Source organism: Salmo salar, chromosome ssa05, assembly GCF_905237065.1.
Source record: "Salmo salar chromosome ssa05, Ssal_v3.1, whole genome shotgun sequence".
Lineage (NCBI taxonomy): Eukaryota > Metazoa > Chordata > Actinopteri > Salmoniformes > Salmonidae > Salmo > Salmo salar.
Genome location: NC_059446.1, coordinates 1,829,246 through 1,838,354, shown reverse-complemented (window position 1 = coordinate 1,838,354; position 9,109 = coordinate 1,829,246).

The following is a 9,109-nucleotide window of genomic DNA, read 5'->3' as shown; positions in this document are numbered from 1 at the left end:
TACCGGTACAGAGTCAATGTGGAGGCTATATACAGGGGATTACGGTACAGAGTCAATGTGGAGGCTATATACAGGGGGTACCGGTACAGAGTCAATGTGGAGGCTATATACAGGGCATTACGGTACAGAGTCAATGTGGAGGCTATATACAGGGCATTACGGTACAGAGTCAATGTGGAGGCTATATACAGGGGGTACCGGTACAGAGTCAATGTGGAGGCTACATACAGGGGGAACCGGTACAGAGTCAATGTGTTGGCTATATACAGGGGGTACCGGTACAGAGTCAATGTGGAGGCTATATACAGGGGGTACCGGTACAGAGTCAGTGTGGAGGCTATATACAGGGGGTACCAGTACAGAGTCAATGTGGAGGCTATATACAGGGGGTACCGGTACAGAGTCAATGTGGAGGCTATATACAGGGGGTACCGGTACAGAGTCAATGTGGAGACTATATACAGGGGGTACCGGTACAGAGTCAATGTGGAGGATATATACAGGGGGTACCGGTACAGAGTCAATGTGAAGGCTATATACAGGGGGTACCGATACAGAGTCAATGTGGAGGCTATATACAGGGGGTACCGGTACAGAGTCAATGTGGAGGCTATATACAGGGTATTACGGTACAAAGTCCATGTGGAGGCTATATACAGGGGGTACCGGTACAGAGTCAATGTGGAGGATATATACAGGGGGTACCGGTACAGAGTCAATGTGGAGGCTATATACAGGGGGTACCGGTACAGAGTCAATGTGGAGGCTATATACAGGGGGTACCGGTACAGAGTCAATGTGCATATATAGGCACCGGTGTCGAGGTAATTAAGGTAATATGTACATGTAGGTAGAGTTATTAAAGTGACTGCATAGATGATAACAACAGAGAGTAGCAGTGGTGTAAAAGAGAGGGAGGGGGGGCAATGCAAATAGTCTGGGTAGCCATTTGATTCGATGTTCAGGAGTCTTATGGCTTGGGGGGTAGAAGCTGTTTTGAAGCCTCTTGGACCTAGACTTGGCGCTCCGGTACCGCTTGCCGTGTGGTAGCAGAGAGAACAGTCTATAACTAGGGTGGCTGGAGTCTCTGACAATTTTTAGGGTCTTCCTCTTACACCGCCTGGTATAGAGGTCCTGGATGGCAGGAATCTTGGCACCAGTGATGTACTGGGCCGTACGCACTACCCTCTGTCGTGCCTTGCGGTCGTAGTCCGCAGTGATGCAACCAGTCAGGATGCTCTCGATGGTGCAGCTGTAGAACCTTTTGAGGATCTGAGGACCCATGCCAAATATTTTCAGTCTCCTGAGGGGGAATAGGTTTTGTCGTGCCCTCTTCACGACTGTCTTGGTGTGTTTGGACCATGATAGTTTGTTGATGATGTGGACACCAAGGAACTTGAAGTTTTCAACTTGAAGCTCTCAACCAAGCTGCCTGTCATTACGCACAGCTGTTACCATCATTACGCACACCTGTTACCATCATTACGCGTAGCTGTTACCATCATTACGCGTAGCTGTTACCATCATTACGCGTAGCTGTTACCATCATTACGCACACCTGTTACCATCATGACGAGGCAGCCTCAGGCTGAAACCCATTATCGCCTTATCCAAGTGTCCCATTAGGTGACAATGGAATTATGCGCGTGCGCGATTCGCCCCCGTGGAGTATTTTCATTCGGCTGGTTTAGCTTATTGCAGATTCCCGGTCGGAATATTATCGCTTTTCTACGAGATAAATGGCATAAAAATTGGTTTTAAACAGCGGTTGACATGCTTCGAAGTACGGTAATGGAATATTTAGACATTTTTTGTCACGCCATGCGCCATGCGCGCAACCGTTATTTACCATTCGTATAGTGTCTAGAACGCACGAACAAAACAGAGGATATTTGGATATAAAGATGGATTATTTGGGACCAAACCTACATTTGTTATTGAAGTAGAAGTCCTGGGAGTGCATTCTGACGAAGAACAGGAAAGGTAAGAACATTTTTCTTATAGGAAATGTGATTATGGTGAAGGCTAATCTTGCCGGGTGTCTAAATAGCTAGCCCTGTGATGCCGGGCTATGTACTTAGAATATTGCAAAATGTGCTTCATCCGAAAGCTATTTTAAAATCGGACATATCGAGTGCATAGAGGAGTAATGTATCTATAATTCTTAAAATAATTGTTATGCTTTTTGTGAACGTTTATCGTGAGTAATTTAGCAAACTGTTAGTAAATTCCCCGGAAGTTTGCGGGGGGTATGCTTTTTCTGAACGTCACATGCTAATGTAAAAAGCTGTTTTTTGATATAAATATGAACTTGATTGAACAGACATGCATGTATTGTATAACATAATGTCCTAGGTGTGTCATCTGATGAAGATCATAAAAGGTTAGTGCTGCATTTAGCTGTGGTTTGGGTTTTTGTGACATTATATGCTTGCTTTGAAAATGGGTGTCTGATTATGTCTGGCTGGGCACTCTCCTGACATAATCTAATGTTTTGCTTTCGTTGTAAAGCCTTTTTGAAATCGGACAGTGTGGTTAGATTAAGGAGAGTCTTGTCTTTAAATAGCTGTAAAATAGTCATATGTTTGAGAAATTGAAGTAATAGTATTTCAAACGATTCAAAAATCGCGCCACTGAATTCAGGTGGCTGTTACGTAGGTGGGACGAATTCGTCCCGCCTTGCCCATAGAGGTTAAATCTGCGTATTCCTCCAAAGCTCCGTTGTCCTGAGTCTGCACAACTCTGTTATAGTGGTAGAGAGCAGGTGTTATAGTGGTAGAGAGCAGGTGTTATAGTGGTAGAGAGCAGGTGTTATAGTGGTATAGAGCAGGTGTTATAGTGGTATAGAGCAGGTGTTATAGTGGTAGAGAGCAGGTGTTATAGTGGTAGAGAGTAGGTGTTATAGTGGTAGAGAGCAGGTGTTATAGTGGTATATGGAAATGGCGCCACACCAAACTGGAAGTCTTCCGACTAGCTTGGAAAGACAGTACCGTGCAGTATCGAAGAGCCCTCACTGCTGCTCGATCATCCTATTTTTCCAACTTAATTGAGGAAAATAAGAACAATCTGAAATTTCTTTTTGATACTGTCGCAAAGCTAACTAAAAAGCAGCCTTCGCAAATGGAGGATGGCTTTCACTTCAGCAGTAATACATTTATGAACTTCTTTGAGGAAAAGATCCTGATCATTAGAAAGCAAATTACGGACTCCTCTTTAAATCTGGGTATTCCTCCAAAGCTCCATTGTCCTGAGTCTACACAACTCTGCCAGGACCTAGGATCAAGGCAGACACTCAAGTTTTTTAATACTATATCTCTTGACACATAGATGAAAACAATCATGTTCTCTAAAACTTCAAGCTGCATACTGGACCCTATTCCAACTAAACTACTGAAAGAGCTGCTTCCTGCGCTTGGCCCTCCTATGTTGAACATAATAAACGGCTCTCTATCCATCGGATGTGTACCAAATTCACTAAAAGTGGCAGTAATAAAGCCTCTCTTGAAAAAGCCAAACCTTGACCCAGAAAATATAAAACACTATCGTCCTATATCGAATCTCCCATTCTTCTAAATTTTTTTACAAAGAGTTACAAACTTCACACACCAGTCAGATTTATACTTATAACTACATCTTTAATGATGTCAGACCGAGGCTCTGCATCTGTCCTCGTGCTCCCAGACCGTAATGCTGCTTTTAATACCATTGATCACCACATTCTTTTGGAAAGATTGGAAACCCAAATTGGTCTACATGGACAAGTTCTGGCCTGGTTTAGATCTTATCTGTCGGAAAGATATCAGTTTGTCTCTGTGAATGGTTTGTCCTCTGACAAATCAATTGTAAATTTCGGTGTTCCTCAAGCTTCCGTTTTAGGACCACTATTGTTTTCACTCTATATTTTACCTCTTGGGGATGTCATTCGAAAACATTATGTTAAATTTCACTGCTATGTGGACGACCCACAGCTGTACATTTCGATGAAACATGGTGAAGCCCCAAAATGGCCCTCCCTGGAAGCCTGTGTTTCAGACATAAAGAAGTGGATGGTGGCAAACTTTCTACTTTTCAACTCAGACAATAAAGAGATGCTAGTTCTAGGTCCCAAGAAACAAAGAGACTTTCTGTTGAATCTGACCATTCATCTTGATGGTTGTACAGTCATCTCAAATAAAACTGTGAAGGACCTCGGCGTTACTCTGGACCCTGATCTCTTTTTTGACGAACATATCACGCTTTTTTTCCCATCTACGTAACATTGCAAAAATCTGAAACTTTCTGTACAAAAATGATGCAGAAAAATTAATCATTTTGTCACAGTAGCCTATGTTAGGCTACTGCAATGCTCTACTTTCCAGCTACCCGGATAAAGCACTAAATAAACTTCAGTTAGTGCTAAACACGGCTGCTAGAATCTTGACTAGAACCAAGAAATGTGATCATATTACTCCAGTGCTAGCCTCTCTACACTGGCTTCCTGTTAAGGCAAGGTGATTTCAAGGTTTTACTGCTAACCTACAAAGCATTACATGGGCTTGCTCCGACCTATCTTTCAGATTTGGTCCTGCCATACATACCTACACGTACGCTACGGTCACAAGACGCAGGCCTCCTAATTGTCCCTAGAATTTCTAAGCAAACGGCTGGAGGTAGGGCTTTCTCCTATAGAGATCCATTTTTATGGAATGGTCTGCCTATCCATGTGGGAGACATAGACTTGGTCTCAACCTTTAAGTCTTTATTGAAGACTCATCTCTTCAGTAGGTCCTATGATTAAGTGTAGCCTGGCCCAGGAGTGTGAAGGTGAACGGAAAGGCTGGAGCAACGAACCGCCCTTGCTGTCTCTGCCTTGCCGGTTCCCCTCTCTCCACTGGGTTTCTCTGCCTCTAACACTATTACAGGGGCTGAGTCACTGGCTTACTGGTGCTCTTCCATGCCGTCCCTAGGAGGGATGAGTGGGTTGAGTCACTGACGTGGTCTTCCTGTCTGGGTTGGCGCCCCCCCTTGGGTTTGTGGCGGAGATCTTTGTGGGCTATAGCTATACTCGGCCTTGTCTCAGGGTAATAAGTTGGTGGTTGATGATATCCCTCTAGTGGTGTGGGGGCTGTGCTTTGGCAAAGTGGGTGGGGTTATATCCTGCCTGTTTGGCCCTGTCCGGGGGTATTGTCGGACGGGGCCACAGTGCCTCACAGTTCCTTCTGTTATATCTGGAGTATTTCTCCTGTCTTATTCGGTGTCCTGTGTGAATTTAAGTATGCTCTCTCTAATTTTCTCTAATTCTTTCTTTCTTTCTCTCTCTCTGAGGACCTGAGCCCTAGGACCATGCCTCAGGACTACCTGGCCTGATGACTCCTTGCTGTCCCCAGTCCACCTGGTCGTGCTGCTGCTCCAGTTCCAACTGTTCTGCCTGCAGCTATGGAACCCTGACCTGTTCACCGGACGTGCTACCTGTCCCAGACCTGCTGTTTTCAACTCTCTAGAGACAGCAGGAGCGGTAGAGATACTCTCAATGATCGGCTATGAAAAGCCAACTGACATTTACTCCTGAGGTGCTGACTTGTTGCACCCTCTACAACCACTGTGATTATTATTATTTGACCCTGCTGGTCATTTATGAACATTTTAACATCTTGTAGAGCAATCTGTCCATGTACTCTTATAATCTCCACCTGGCCCTCAAATCCTGGTTCCTCTCTAGGTTTCTTCCTAGGTTCTGGCCTTTCTAGGGAGTATTTCCTAGCCACCGTGCTTCTTCACCTGCATTGCTTGCTGTTTGGTGTTTTAGGCTGGGTTTCTGTACAGCACTTTGTGACATCAGCTGATGTAAGAAGGGCTTTATAAATACATTTGATTGATTGATGGATTGATATGGAGCCAGGGTTAGGGCTATAGAGCCAGGGTCAGCTGATTGGCTGCCTCACTGCCCGGTTGGCTTCCTGTCTTACAGTATCTTTAATCATCTCTACCTCCGTGCCTCTCTCTCTCTCTCTCTCTCTCTGTGCTGCCCCTCTCTCGGTCTCAATTCAATTCAAGGGCTTTATTGGCTTGGGAAACATATGTTAACACTGCCAAAGCAAGTGAAGTAGATAATAAACAAAAGTGAAATAAACAATAAAAATGTACAGTAAACATTACCCTCACAAAGTTCCAAAAGAATAAAGACATTTCAAATGTAATATTATGTGCAAATAGTTAAAGTACAAAAAGGGAAAAAAATAAACACAAATATGGGTTGTATTTACAAAGGTGTTTGTTCTTCACTGGTCGCCCTTTTCTTGTGGCAACAGGTCATACATCTTGCTGCTGTGATGGAACACTGTGGTATTTCACCCAGTAGATATGGGAGATTATCAAAATTGGGTTGGTTTTCAAATTCTTTGTGTATCTGTGTAATCTGTGGGAAATATGTGTCTCTAATATGGTCATACATTTGGCAGGAGGTTAGGAAGTGCAGCTCAGTTTCCACCTCATTTTGTGGGCAGTGTTGCACATAGCCTGTCTTCTCTTGAGAGCCAGGTCTGCCTACGGTGGCCTTTCTCAATAGCAAGGCTACGCTCACTGAGTCTGTACACACTCAAAGCTTTCCTTATGTTTGGGTCAGTCACAGTGGTCAGGTATTCTGCCACTGTGTACTCTCTGTTTAGGACCAAATAGCATTCTAGTTTGCTCTGTTTTTTTGTTAATTCTTTCCAATGTGTCAAGTAATTATCTTTTTTCTCTCATGATTTGGTTGGGTCTAATTGTGTTGCTGTCCTGGGGCTCTGTGGGGTCTGTTTGTGTTTGTGAACAGAGCTCCAGGACCAGCTTGCTTAGGGGACTCTTCTCCAGGTTCATCTCTCTGTAGGTGATGGCTTTGTTATGGAAGGTTTGGGAATCGCTTCCTTTTAGGTGGTTGTAGAATTTAACAGCTCTGTTCTGGATTTTGATAATTATCGGGTATCGGCCTAATTCTGCTCTGCATTATTTGGTGTTTTCCGTTGTTCACGGAGGATATGTTTCTAGAATTCTGCATGCAGAGTCTCGATTTAGAGTTTGTCCCAATTTGTGAATTCTTGGTTGGTGAGCGGACCCCAGACCTCACAACCATAAAGGGCAATGGGTTCTATGACTGATTCAAGTATTTTTAGCCAGATCCTAAATTGGTATGCCGAATTTTATGTTCTTTTCATGGCATATAAGGCCTTTGTCTCTCAGATCGTTCACAGCTTTGTGGAAGTAACCTGAAGCTGATGTTCAGGCCGAGGTATGTATAGTTTTTTGTGTGCTCTAGGGCAATGGTGTCTAGATGGAATTTGTATTTGTGGTCCTGGTAACTGGACCTTTTTTGGAACACCATTATTTTTGTCTTACTGAGATTCACTGTCAGGGTCCAGGTCTGATAGAATCTGTACAGAAGATCTAGGTGCTGCTGTAGAACCTCCTTTGTTGGGGACATAAGGACCAGATCATCAGCAAACAGTAGAAATTTGACTTCAGATTCTAGTAGGGTGAGGCCGGGTGCTGCAGACTGTTCTAGTGCCCTCGCCAATTCGTTGATATATATGTTGAAGAGGGTGGGGCTTAAACTGCATCCCAGTCTCATCTCACAGCACTGTGGAAAGAAATGTGTGTGTTTTTTGCCAATTTCAACCGCACATTTGTTGTTTGTGTGTAAATTGATTTTATAATGTCTTGTTTTACCTCAACACACACCACTTTCCATTAATTTGTATAGTAGACCCTCATGCCAAATTGAGTCAAAGCTTTTTTGAAATCAACAAAGCATGAGAAGACTTTGCCTTTGTTTTGTTTTGTTTGTTTGTCAGTTAGGGTGCGCAGGGTGAATACGTGGTCTGTCATACGGTAATTTGGTAAAAAGCCAATTTGACATTTGCTCAGTACATTGTTTTCACTGAGGAAATATACGAGTCTGCTGTTAGTGATAATGCAGAGGATTTTCCCCAAGGTTGCTGTTGACGCATATCCCACAGTTGTTATTGGGGTCAAATTTGTCTCCACTTCTGTGGATTGGGGGATCAGTCCTTGGTTCCAAATATTGGGGAAGATGCCAGAGCCAAGGATGATGTTAAAGAGTTTAAGTATAGCCAATTGGAATTTGTGGTCTGTATATTTTATCATTTCATTCAAATACCACAGGCCTTTTTGGGTTGGAGGGTTTGTATTTAGTCCTGTAGCTCATTCAATGTAATTGGAGAATCCAGTGGGTTCTGGTAGTCTATAATAGTTGATTCTAAGATTTGTATTTGATCATGCATAAGAAATGATGCGACTAAACTAAATAAAAAATATAAAAAAACTACACTATAAAGAATGATAGTAAAAAGCTTTGGAGCACCTTAAATGAAATTTTGGGAAAAAAAGCCAAGTTGGCTCCTTCATTCATTGAATCAGATGCTCATTAATCACAAAGCCCACTGATATTGCAAACTTCTTTAATGACTTATTCATTGGCAAGATAAGCAAACTTAGGGATGACATGCCAGCAACAAACGCTGACACTCCACATCCAAGTATATCGGACCAAATTATGAAAGACAACAATTGTACTTTTGAAATCCTGTAAAGTCAGTGTGGAAGAGGTGAATAAATTATTGTTGTCTATCAGCAATGACAAGCCACCAGGGTCTGACATCTGGATGGAAAATGACTGAGGATAAGAGCCGACGATATTGCCACTCCTATATTCCACATCTTCAATGTAAGCCTACTAGAAAGTGTGTTGCCCTCAGGCCTGGAGGGAAGCTAAAGTCATTCTGCTACCTAAGAATAGTAAAGCCCCCTTTACTGGCTCAAATAGCTGACCAATCAGCCTGTTACCAACCCTTAGTAAACGTTTGGAAAAAATTGTGTTTGACCAAATACAATGCTATTTCACAGTAACATGCTATTTCACAGTAACAAATTGGCAACAGAATTTCAACATGCTTATAGGGAAAGACACCCAACAAGCACAGCACTTACACAAATGACTGATGATTGGCTGAGAGAAATTGATGATAAAATGATTATGGGGCTGTCTTGTTAGACCTCAGTGCAGCTTTTGACATTATCGATCATAGTCTGCTGCTGGAGAAATGTATGTGTTATGGCTTTACACCCCCTGCTATAA